At 44.2% G+C, this 8,981-nt stretch overlaps 1 pseudogene; it reads left to right on the forward strand.

Moving 5' to 3' along the window:
* The first annotated feature begins 4,939 nt into the window (after positions 1-4,939).
* On the forward strand, positions 4,940-8,772 carry LOC116634697 (annotated as a pseudogene).
* The last annotated feature ends 209 nt before the right edge of the window (positions 8,773-8,981 follow it).

Here is an 8,981-nt window from a genome sequence, read left to right on the forward strand (position 1 = left end):
ATATATCGATTCATGGGCTGTCACCAGTGGTTTGACTGGATGGTAAAGGACATGAAAGGGACATGAAAACACGATTGGAAAATTGGTGACAAAGAAATCTGGGGAAGAAATACATTACTAGATCTCTGTATATGGGCAAAAAACATGGAGATATTTGTGAATGCTCCATGTGATGCTCATCCAAGAGTGACCTCAGCAGAGAAAGATTTTAATAATAAAGTAGATACCTGTTCTGTAGATCTTGTCAGCTTTTTTTCCAGCCAGCCCCTGTCATCACCCAATGGGATCATGAATGAAATGGCTATAACTAACAGGGACAGAGGTTATGCATGGGCTCTGGACTTCCATTCACCAAGACTGACCTGCCTACGGCCATAACTGAGTGCCCAACCTGTCAGCAGCAGAAACCAACAGAGTCCCTGATATCACATCATTCCCTGGAGTAATCATCCAGCTATCTGGTAGAAAGTTGACTGCATGGGATCCCTTCCATTATAGAAGGGGCAGAGTTTTGTTTTTACTGGAATAGACATTTACTTTGGATATTGATTTGCCTTCCTTTAATGTGATGTTTCTGCCAAAACTACCATCTGCGGACTTACAGAATGTCTTATGCACTGTCATGATATTCCACACAATATTGCTTCTGATCAAGGAACTCACTTCACAGTAAATGAGGTGTGGCAATGGGCCCGGGTTCACTGAATTCCCTGGTCTTACTATGTTCCCCACCATCCTGAAACAACTGACTTGACAGAACAGTAAAATAGCCTTTTGAGGACTTAGTTATAGTGCCAGCTCAATGCCAATACCTTTCAGGGCTGGAACAAGGTTTTCCAGAAGGCTGTGTATGCTCTGAATCAGTGTTCAATATATGATGTTATTTCTTCCATAACCAGAATTCATGGGTCCAGAAATCAAGGGATGGAAATGGGAGTAGCAGCATTCACTATTACTCTTAATGACTCACTAGCAAAATTTTTGCTTCCTGTTCTTGCAACTTTATGTCTGCTGGCCTAGAGGTCTTAGTTCCAAAGGAAGGAATGCTTTCACCAGGAGACACACAATGATTCCATTGAACTAGAAGTTAAGACTGCCACCTGGCCACTTTGGACTCCTTGTGTCTCTGAATCAACAGGCAAAAAAGGGAGTTACTGTGCTGTTTTGGATGAATGATTCTGACTGCTAATAGGATATTAGACTGCTATTCCACAATGGAGGGTAGGAAAAGTATGTCTGGAATAGAAAAATCCTTCAGTATTCCCATGTTTTGTGATTAAGGTCAAGAGAAAACTACAAAAACCCAATCCAGGAAGAACTACTAATAGCCCAGACCCTTCAAGAACAAAGGTTTTGGTCACCTCATCAGGTAAACAACTATGACCAGCTAGGGTGCTTGACAAAGACAAAGGGAATACAGAATGGGTAGTAGAAGAAGGTAGTTATAAACACCAACTATGACGCCATGACAAGTTGCAAAAATAAGCACTGCAATTGTCATGAGTTTTTTTCTTCTTATTTTGTTGAGAATATGTCTGCATGTGTATTAGTGTGTATATGTGTATCTCTATTTTATTCCTTCTCTTATTCCCCTATTCTGTAACATAAAATGTATTGACTTTATGATACCTAAGGATTGCTCATTTTACATCATAGTATTTAGGTTACAGGATATCAAGAAGAATAGTCAACAACACTCAAGGACTTTACGTCCTCTTCTAGAAAAGGGTGCATTTTCAATTATATGCAGGATAGTTGTATTGTCTTAAATGAAATTATGCTTGTTACTGTCTTCATTTGGAGAGTAAGTATGGTTTGTTTATTTATTTAAAGATTTTATTTATTTATTTGACAGAGAGAGAGATAGCAAGAGCAGGAACACAAGCAGGGGGAGTGGGAGAGGGAGAAGCAGGCTTCCTGCCGAGCAGGGAGCCCAATGTGGGACTCGATCCCAGGACCCTGGGATCATGACCCGAGCTGAAGGCAGACGCTTAACAACTGAGCCACCCAGGCGCCCGAGAGTAAGTATGGTTTAAAGAGATGCTTGTAGGTGACAAGTTGATAAGAGTGAACTTGTGATGGTTAATTTTAAGTGTCAACCGGCCTGATATTTGGTAAAACATTATTCTGCGTGTCTCTATGAAGGTGCTTTTGGATGAGTTTAACCTTTAAATCAAGAGATTAAGTGAAGTAGATTGCCCTCTCTAATATGGGTGGGCCTCATCCAATCAATCAAAGGCCTAAATAGAACCTGAAAGGCTGACCTTCAAGTAAATAAGGGAATTCCTCCTGCCTGACTGCCATTGAGCTGGCCCATCAGCTTTCTCCTGCCATCAGACTCAGATTCAAACATCAGCTCTTTGGGGTCTCCAGCTTGCCATCCTTTGTGCTAAAACTACACCATCAACCCTCCTGGTTCTTGGGCTTTTGGACTCAAACTGGAACTGGAACTATACCATTAGCTCTCCTAGATCCCCAGCTTACTGACAGCAGATTTTGGAACTTGTTGGCCTCCATAATCGCATAAGCCAATTCTTATATAAAAAAAAAAAAACACAACAGAATACATATATTGTACAATCTCATATATATCCTACTGATTCTGTTTCTTTGTAGAACCCTAATACATGGAGTTGTGGGGCTGGTTAATTCAGTAGCACAAAAGTATTAGGGAGAAGATTCTGCCACCTTCTCATTCTACCATCTTAACATCCTGCTTATCATCTTATGCTGGTTCCTCTCATGGCCCAAGTGGCTGCAAAAGCTATAGACATCACTTCTTCATCTAGCCACATTGAGAGTCGGAATAATGTTACTAGTTTTTTTTTTTAAAGATTTTATTTATTTATTTATTTGTCAGAGATAGAAAGAGAGAAAGAGAGAGAGGGCACAAGCAGGGGAGTGGCAGACAGAGGGAGAAGCAGGCTCCCCTCTGAGCAAGGAGCCCGATGCGGTACTAGAGCCCAGGACCCTGGGATCATGACCCAAGCCGAAGGCAGACGCTTAACCAACTGAGCCACCCGGGCATCCCAATGTTACTGTTTTTTAACATGTTTCTTTTTAAAAGCAAGTCTTTGGGAGAAATAACCCTAGGAGATTTCCCCTCATCAAAGGATGAAATGAAAATTGGCCAGAAAGATCACATGCCTCTTAATACAGTCTCTAGAGAACAGAATAAAATTACAATGACTGGCTAAGACTAGTCAGATTTATCCCCTTGAGACAAGGGATCTGAATGACTTTCCCTGAGCCAATGGCTACACAGCAGGTGAACAACTGAGCAAGTTTTAACAGCAAGAAAGATGGGGAAAATAAACTTGAAAGCAAATACCAGGATCTGCTCTAAGTATCCTGCCATAGGATAGCTCCATTTCCATGTATACGGGAAGTTTGAAATTTATTTCCTAATGGTTCTGAACCTCAAAATCAGATTTTCCCACTAAGTGATTAAGAGCTGATAGAGTCCACAGCTCAGCTGTATAGAGTCTCCACCCACCCCTTCAAGTCTGAAGCACTCACTCCACCAGCTATTGGGACTATTGGCACCTTCAGCTTTTATCTGATTCCTCCTTGGGAACTGACTTCAGCTGAAGAAAGAACCCTTATTCATCAGGTTGCACTGGGGTGGAAATAGAAAACTGGCCCATCCAGGAAAAGAAAGGAGCAGGCCCCTTTGCCTCAGTGCTAAGGTCATCCCAGCTTCAGACTTCCCTATAGCATTGGTTGAGGTCTTTATTATAACAGCATTTTAGTTCAATCTCTCCTTTCACCCAATCCTGCTTTCTTCACTCACCTCCTTTCACCCCACCCCAGGTATAGATGCCAAGAGCCCTCCCAAATAAATTTCCCATATACAAATCTCAGAGTCTGTTTTAGGGAAAATCCAACCTGCTCAGGAGCAGACCACAGAGGGGACTGGGCCACAGTAGATAGGATATTCAGGTATGCTCCACTAGTGAAGACTATGTTCTGACATCTTCTCCAGAGCAGGAATTATATCTGTGGTGAAACACATTACAATGTCTGTAATTTCTGTTTGTCTTAATTGGTATATAAAAGATCATTTTTTTCCTAATCTAGATGTAGAGATAGATACATTTTTAAAAAATGTCTAAAAAAATCACACAAGTAGGTTTCTAAAGAAAAGCTTTAAGCAAAGGATTTGCAAATGCTATTATTTTCTCCCTTTGTGCTGATATCTTTCATAAAAAGGCATGGCCATCTTTGCATAAATTGCTTTAAAAACAGTGATCAAAATACATTAGATTCATCTGTCCCCATCAGAAGGAAACATCATTACTAGGCAGTACCTAGGATTTCAGAACCCATTTGGAGATTTTTCAAAGGATCTCCCATAAATAACACCTAAAATGTACAAGGTACAGTCTTGGAGATACTAAAAAGAGTATAAGATATACTGCCTTAAGGAGCTTATACCCTAGTGGAATAGACAAAGAAGCGGAAAAAATGTAGTGTGAAAAGTGCATTAAGGGTGAGGGTATTATGAGATGACCAGGTATGTCACCTCATTCAGCCTACAGAAAAGGAGAGGCTTACCAGAAATAAGTCAGAAGTGCACTTAGCAGAAGGTACACTTGCAAGGAGGAAAAGAGTTCCTGGAAGAGAGGAACATACGCATAGGCCCACATATAAGACCAAACAGGAATCATTCTAAAAATTGAAGTATTATTACCATATTCCCAGTACCCAGAAACAGTGCCTGACAAATGCTGAATCCTTAATCAATATTTGCTAAGTAGATGAATGAATAAACGGAGTAGTTGCACTCAGCTGACACATCGAGTGTAAGGAAGGAAAGGGGTAAGAAATGATGTTGGAAGGGTACATAGGTATCAGATCATGGAGAGTCTTCCTAATATGTCAACTTAGAGGGTTTAAACTTTATTCTGGAAGATATAGAAAATTTAAAAATTCAAGCATGGTGGCCATGGGCAGAGTTGCTGACAATCATGCACAGGATAGATTTACAGGCACAACTAAGGTAGGCAGGTAAAGAAACCATCACAGAAATGCAGGCAAGAAGTAGCAGGGGCTAGAGAAAGGTGACAGAAACAGGGAAATCATAAAAATCAATGAATCGTGGAGATATTTTCAAAGTACTATGAACAAGACTCGGGTAACATTTTCAGTGTGGGTCTTTGGTGAGATACAAACACCATTTGCTTTGAAAAATCCTAGGAATTTTATTGGCCATTTAGTGTCCACCATGCAATGTGAGTTAGTCAGTTGTCCTAATTGATCCTGTCTCTAAAAGAGAAACCTTCACCAAGTTGTTATAATCCCGAATAGTACCATATGTTCTCTGGTTTTCTCTGTTCTAACCCGTTCCATTTCCATGGTAACCCATATAATAAAGGTAAAAGAAAGAAAGATTTCTGGTGTCTATGTTTTTCAGGGCTCTTCTTTTTCTTTGATGCTTCAGAAAGTAGTCCTTGGCACCAAATTTTAATTATTCTGAAGAAATAACAAGTCAACTAAATATTACCAAGAGGGAAAGATATATTTTGTACCTTTCTTAATCTATATTCTTCTTCAAAGGAAGCCATAGCTAAACCCAAACTCAGATATTTATAGACCTTAAAATGTTCCCAAGAATGATAAGCTGGGATTTACAAAAGCAGCAGGAAGCCAGGCTGGCCACTCAATGTTATGCCACCTTGAAGAGATGATCACAGATAGTAAAGACAATGGAGGAGGGAAAAAAGTAAAAGTTTTGTTCTCTTCCAAGTTCACTCTGGTTGTCTGGTTTCAATATTAGATCTTCTTATGAGTAATACCAGCCCTCTATAGTCAGTCTCAGGAATCTGCAAACTTAATTTTTTGATACTCCTACATAATGTCATTTATCAATAAGTTTGAGATGGAGTAGAAGACAATAATTTCAAAGAAAGGTGTGATATGAGCTAGAATAAAGTATCACCATTATTTTAGTCACATATTACCCACTTTTCTCACAGATACGTTCACAGTAAAATGGATAGTGAAGGAGGAAGAATAAAAACATTTCAACCCTAGTCCGAGGGCTATCTTATATATGTTAATATTTTCATTCCCATTTGTTAAAAATGTATATTAAGTGAGGTTGAAACATCTGGGGGTATCAGCACCAGGTAGCATTATTAAGCAGAAGTGTGTCACATCCGTTCAAAGCAGTGAGATCTGCCCAGCAGCATCAGGTTGGACCCTATAGCATTTCTTCCACATACCCGACTTCCAATTGCCTTGTCTACCTTGCTGATTCCTATTATTTGGATCCAATTTGGGGTTTCTAGTGTCTTTTCTATTTGACCCTTGGCATTGCTCTTTCAATAACACTGTAATTGCCTCTGAAACTACTACATTGCTACCTTCCCCTTACATTAAGTTTGAAGACACCAGCTGATCTCCAGGATTGACTGCTATGTGCCCAACGTCTGGTGTTGCTATAGTTTTTACAGTACATGATATTAGGATTCATCAATGAGCCATGGAAAATATACACATTAAGACTGGGCATTCAAAACTGGATTGTGATGAGGGTTACCCAATGTACAAATTTGCTAAAAATCATTAAACTATACACTGAGAATGGGCGAATCTTATGATATGTAAATTATACCTCAGTAAAACATGAAAGAAAAAGTTTGATCAGATAATGGAAGTAGGTAGCACAAGTTTGGGCTGACGCTGAACCCAATCAAAAAACAGGTTATTAGAGGGTGCTATCATCATGACAAGGGCTGACCACACAGAAAAATCAGTTCACTGGGGCAAATCATAGGATCGATCTGTTAGCTACATCAGTTCCCAGTCACAGGAAGATTGGGGAATTACTAAAAACCCAGTAAAAGATAGCATTGCTGTTGGTGTTGGTGATTCATCATAGTTACCATTGGGATCCCAAGATCAGGTCCCAGTTGCCGAGAAGAGCATTGCAACAAGGAATTTACATTTGTCAATTTGAGCTTTAGTATGCAAAACAACTCTGTTTAATTTAAGGACACACAAAAAAATGATTTATTACAAAGGTATGAGGTCATTTATAGAGCCGAACAATAAAGCACCGAAAGATCCGGGACAGGGCTGGCAGCCTTGGGCGGCCCTCAGTTCCATGGCAAGACTGGGCTGTGGTGCTCATCTAAGGTCTTGAGTCCGAGTACCTAATGCACTCGGTGATCATTCCCCACAACTGGTCCCAGGACGCAGAGGACATGAGCATTGGCCACTGGAGCTTCATGCTGCAGCACCGCCCTGAGATCTTCATGTCCAGGGCAGCAGTAGCCATGGCAGAGCTGCCACAAAGCCGTCCCTATAACCCAGGCCCCAAGCCGGCAGTGACTTCTACCTGCGCTGCCTCTGCAAGAAGCGCATGTTGGTGGACCCTGGGTTTCAGAGGCGTGGCATGACGCCACTGCAGCTGCCACACGTGTGCACGCTCGGGTTCCAAGCACAAATATCAAGATCGAGTTCACTGCCCTGTCCAGCGAGAAGAGCAGGAGAAGGCACCCAAGTCCCCGAGTACCTGGTGAGGCCGGAGCAGGCCCATGTCTCCTCCTCCGCTATGGATGTTCCAGACAAGGTGGCTCACCTCGTCCACCCCCACCCCTCCCAAGGGGGAACCACCAGTGCTGCAAACTGGCCCAGCCAGCCCCTGGTGAGCACGGTCTTGGAGTACAAAAGGGGACATGTAATACCATCTGACTTTAATTTCATGACCCACAACTCACAGCCAAAAAATGAAAGGAAGCTTCTGGTAGAGACAGCCTAAAGGATGATGCAAAGTCCTTATTTCTACACATAATTAATCATACAAGCAATTACAGTGTCTCCTGATAAACCACTCACTCTAAATGGAATTTATATGCACATCATTAAAAACGATCCATACTACAATGGCAGGCCGAATTCAATTGACCACCATGTCTCTCTGAATTGTTTTTGCATCGAAGTACCACGTTCCCAGGAAGAACCAGGCAAAGGTTCATTCTGGGGGATAGATCCTACCTCTGAAAGCAAATTAATAGAGTGGGCTTTTAGGACAGGACAGTCTAGGGCGTGCCTTGCTTCGGAATCCCTCTGGGACCCCTCTCCCAGCCTCTCCCAACCCCGCTGGAGCCGGTCTGCTCAGTCCTGTGGCGCCCAGACCCCTGAGAGCCGGTGGGGGGAAGGTTCCCCGATCCTGGAACCAGAGCCCGGTGCCTCACAGCGCGAACCGGCCGCGGCCCAGGAGGCCCGGGCTGCCCAGAGCGCACCCGGCTCGGCCCTGTCTAGTCGGCCCGTTTTAGCAGCCCTGCAGCGGCAGCAGCTGCCCAGGACCAAGCCCTGTCACCTACACCTTCGCCGCCCCTGTGACCACCTCGACGCCCCAGCAGCTAGTCATGCAGACGGTTCACGCCGCCCACCGGATCCGTGCGGTGCCCGTCCCCAGCGTGGCCGGCCTGGCCCCAGCGAACACCGTCGCCCGGCAGGCCGCGGTCACTCAGGCGGCCATGCTGGCCCCTCCTAAGCCAGGGCCTCAAGACCTGTGTGGAGATCTCAAAGTAAAAGTAAAGGAGAACCTATTCCTGTGATTAGCGGGGCCCCACTAGGCGCTGCTAGCCGGGTCATTCAGATGGGACAGACCACCCCGTCCAGATGGTCGCCACAGTACAAGAGGCACCTCCAGGTCGGCGCCAGCCACCAATAAAAACTGTACAGCAAAACGGGACTCACGTGGTGCCAGTCGGCGTCGCGGGCCACGGCCAGGTGAACGAGGCGGTGCGAGCGGTCTGACCGGCTGGCGACGCGCGGGCGTCGGCGTCCCTGCCCACGAAGTGCGGGGGCGGCGACCCGTCGGCGCGGCGGGAGCAGAGCAGAAGCGGGTCGGGAGCGCGGGCGGCGAGAGCTGCGTCCTCGCCCTGCGCGCGGGAACGCGGCCGGCAGCCACGAGCGAGCTCCACGTCCCACGCGAGCCGCTGGGAGAGCTCTTCTTACTCGGAGGT

Source organism: Phoca vitulina, unplaced genomic scaffold (genome assembly GCF_004348235.1).
Source record: "Phoca vitulina isolate PV1807 unplaced genomic scaffold, GSC_HSeal_1.0 scaffold9, whole genome shotgun sequence".
Lineage (NCBI taxonomy): Eukaryota > Metazoa > Chordata > Mammalia > Carnivora > Phocidae > Phoca > Phoca vitulina.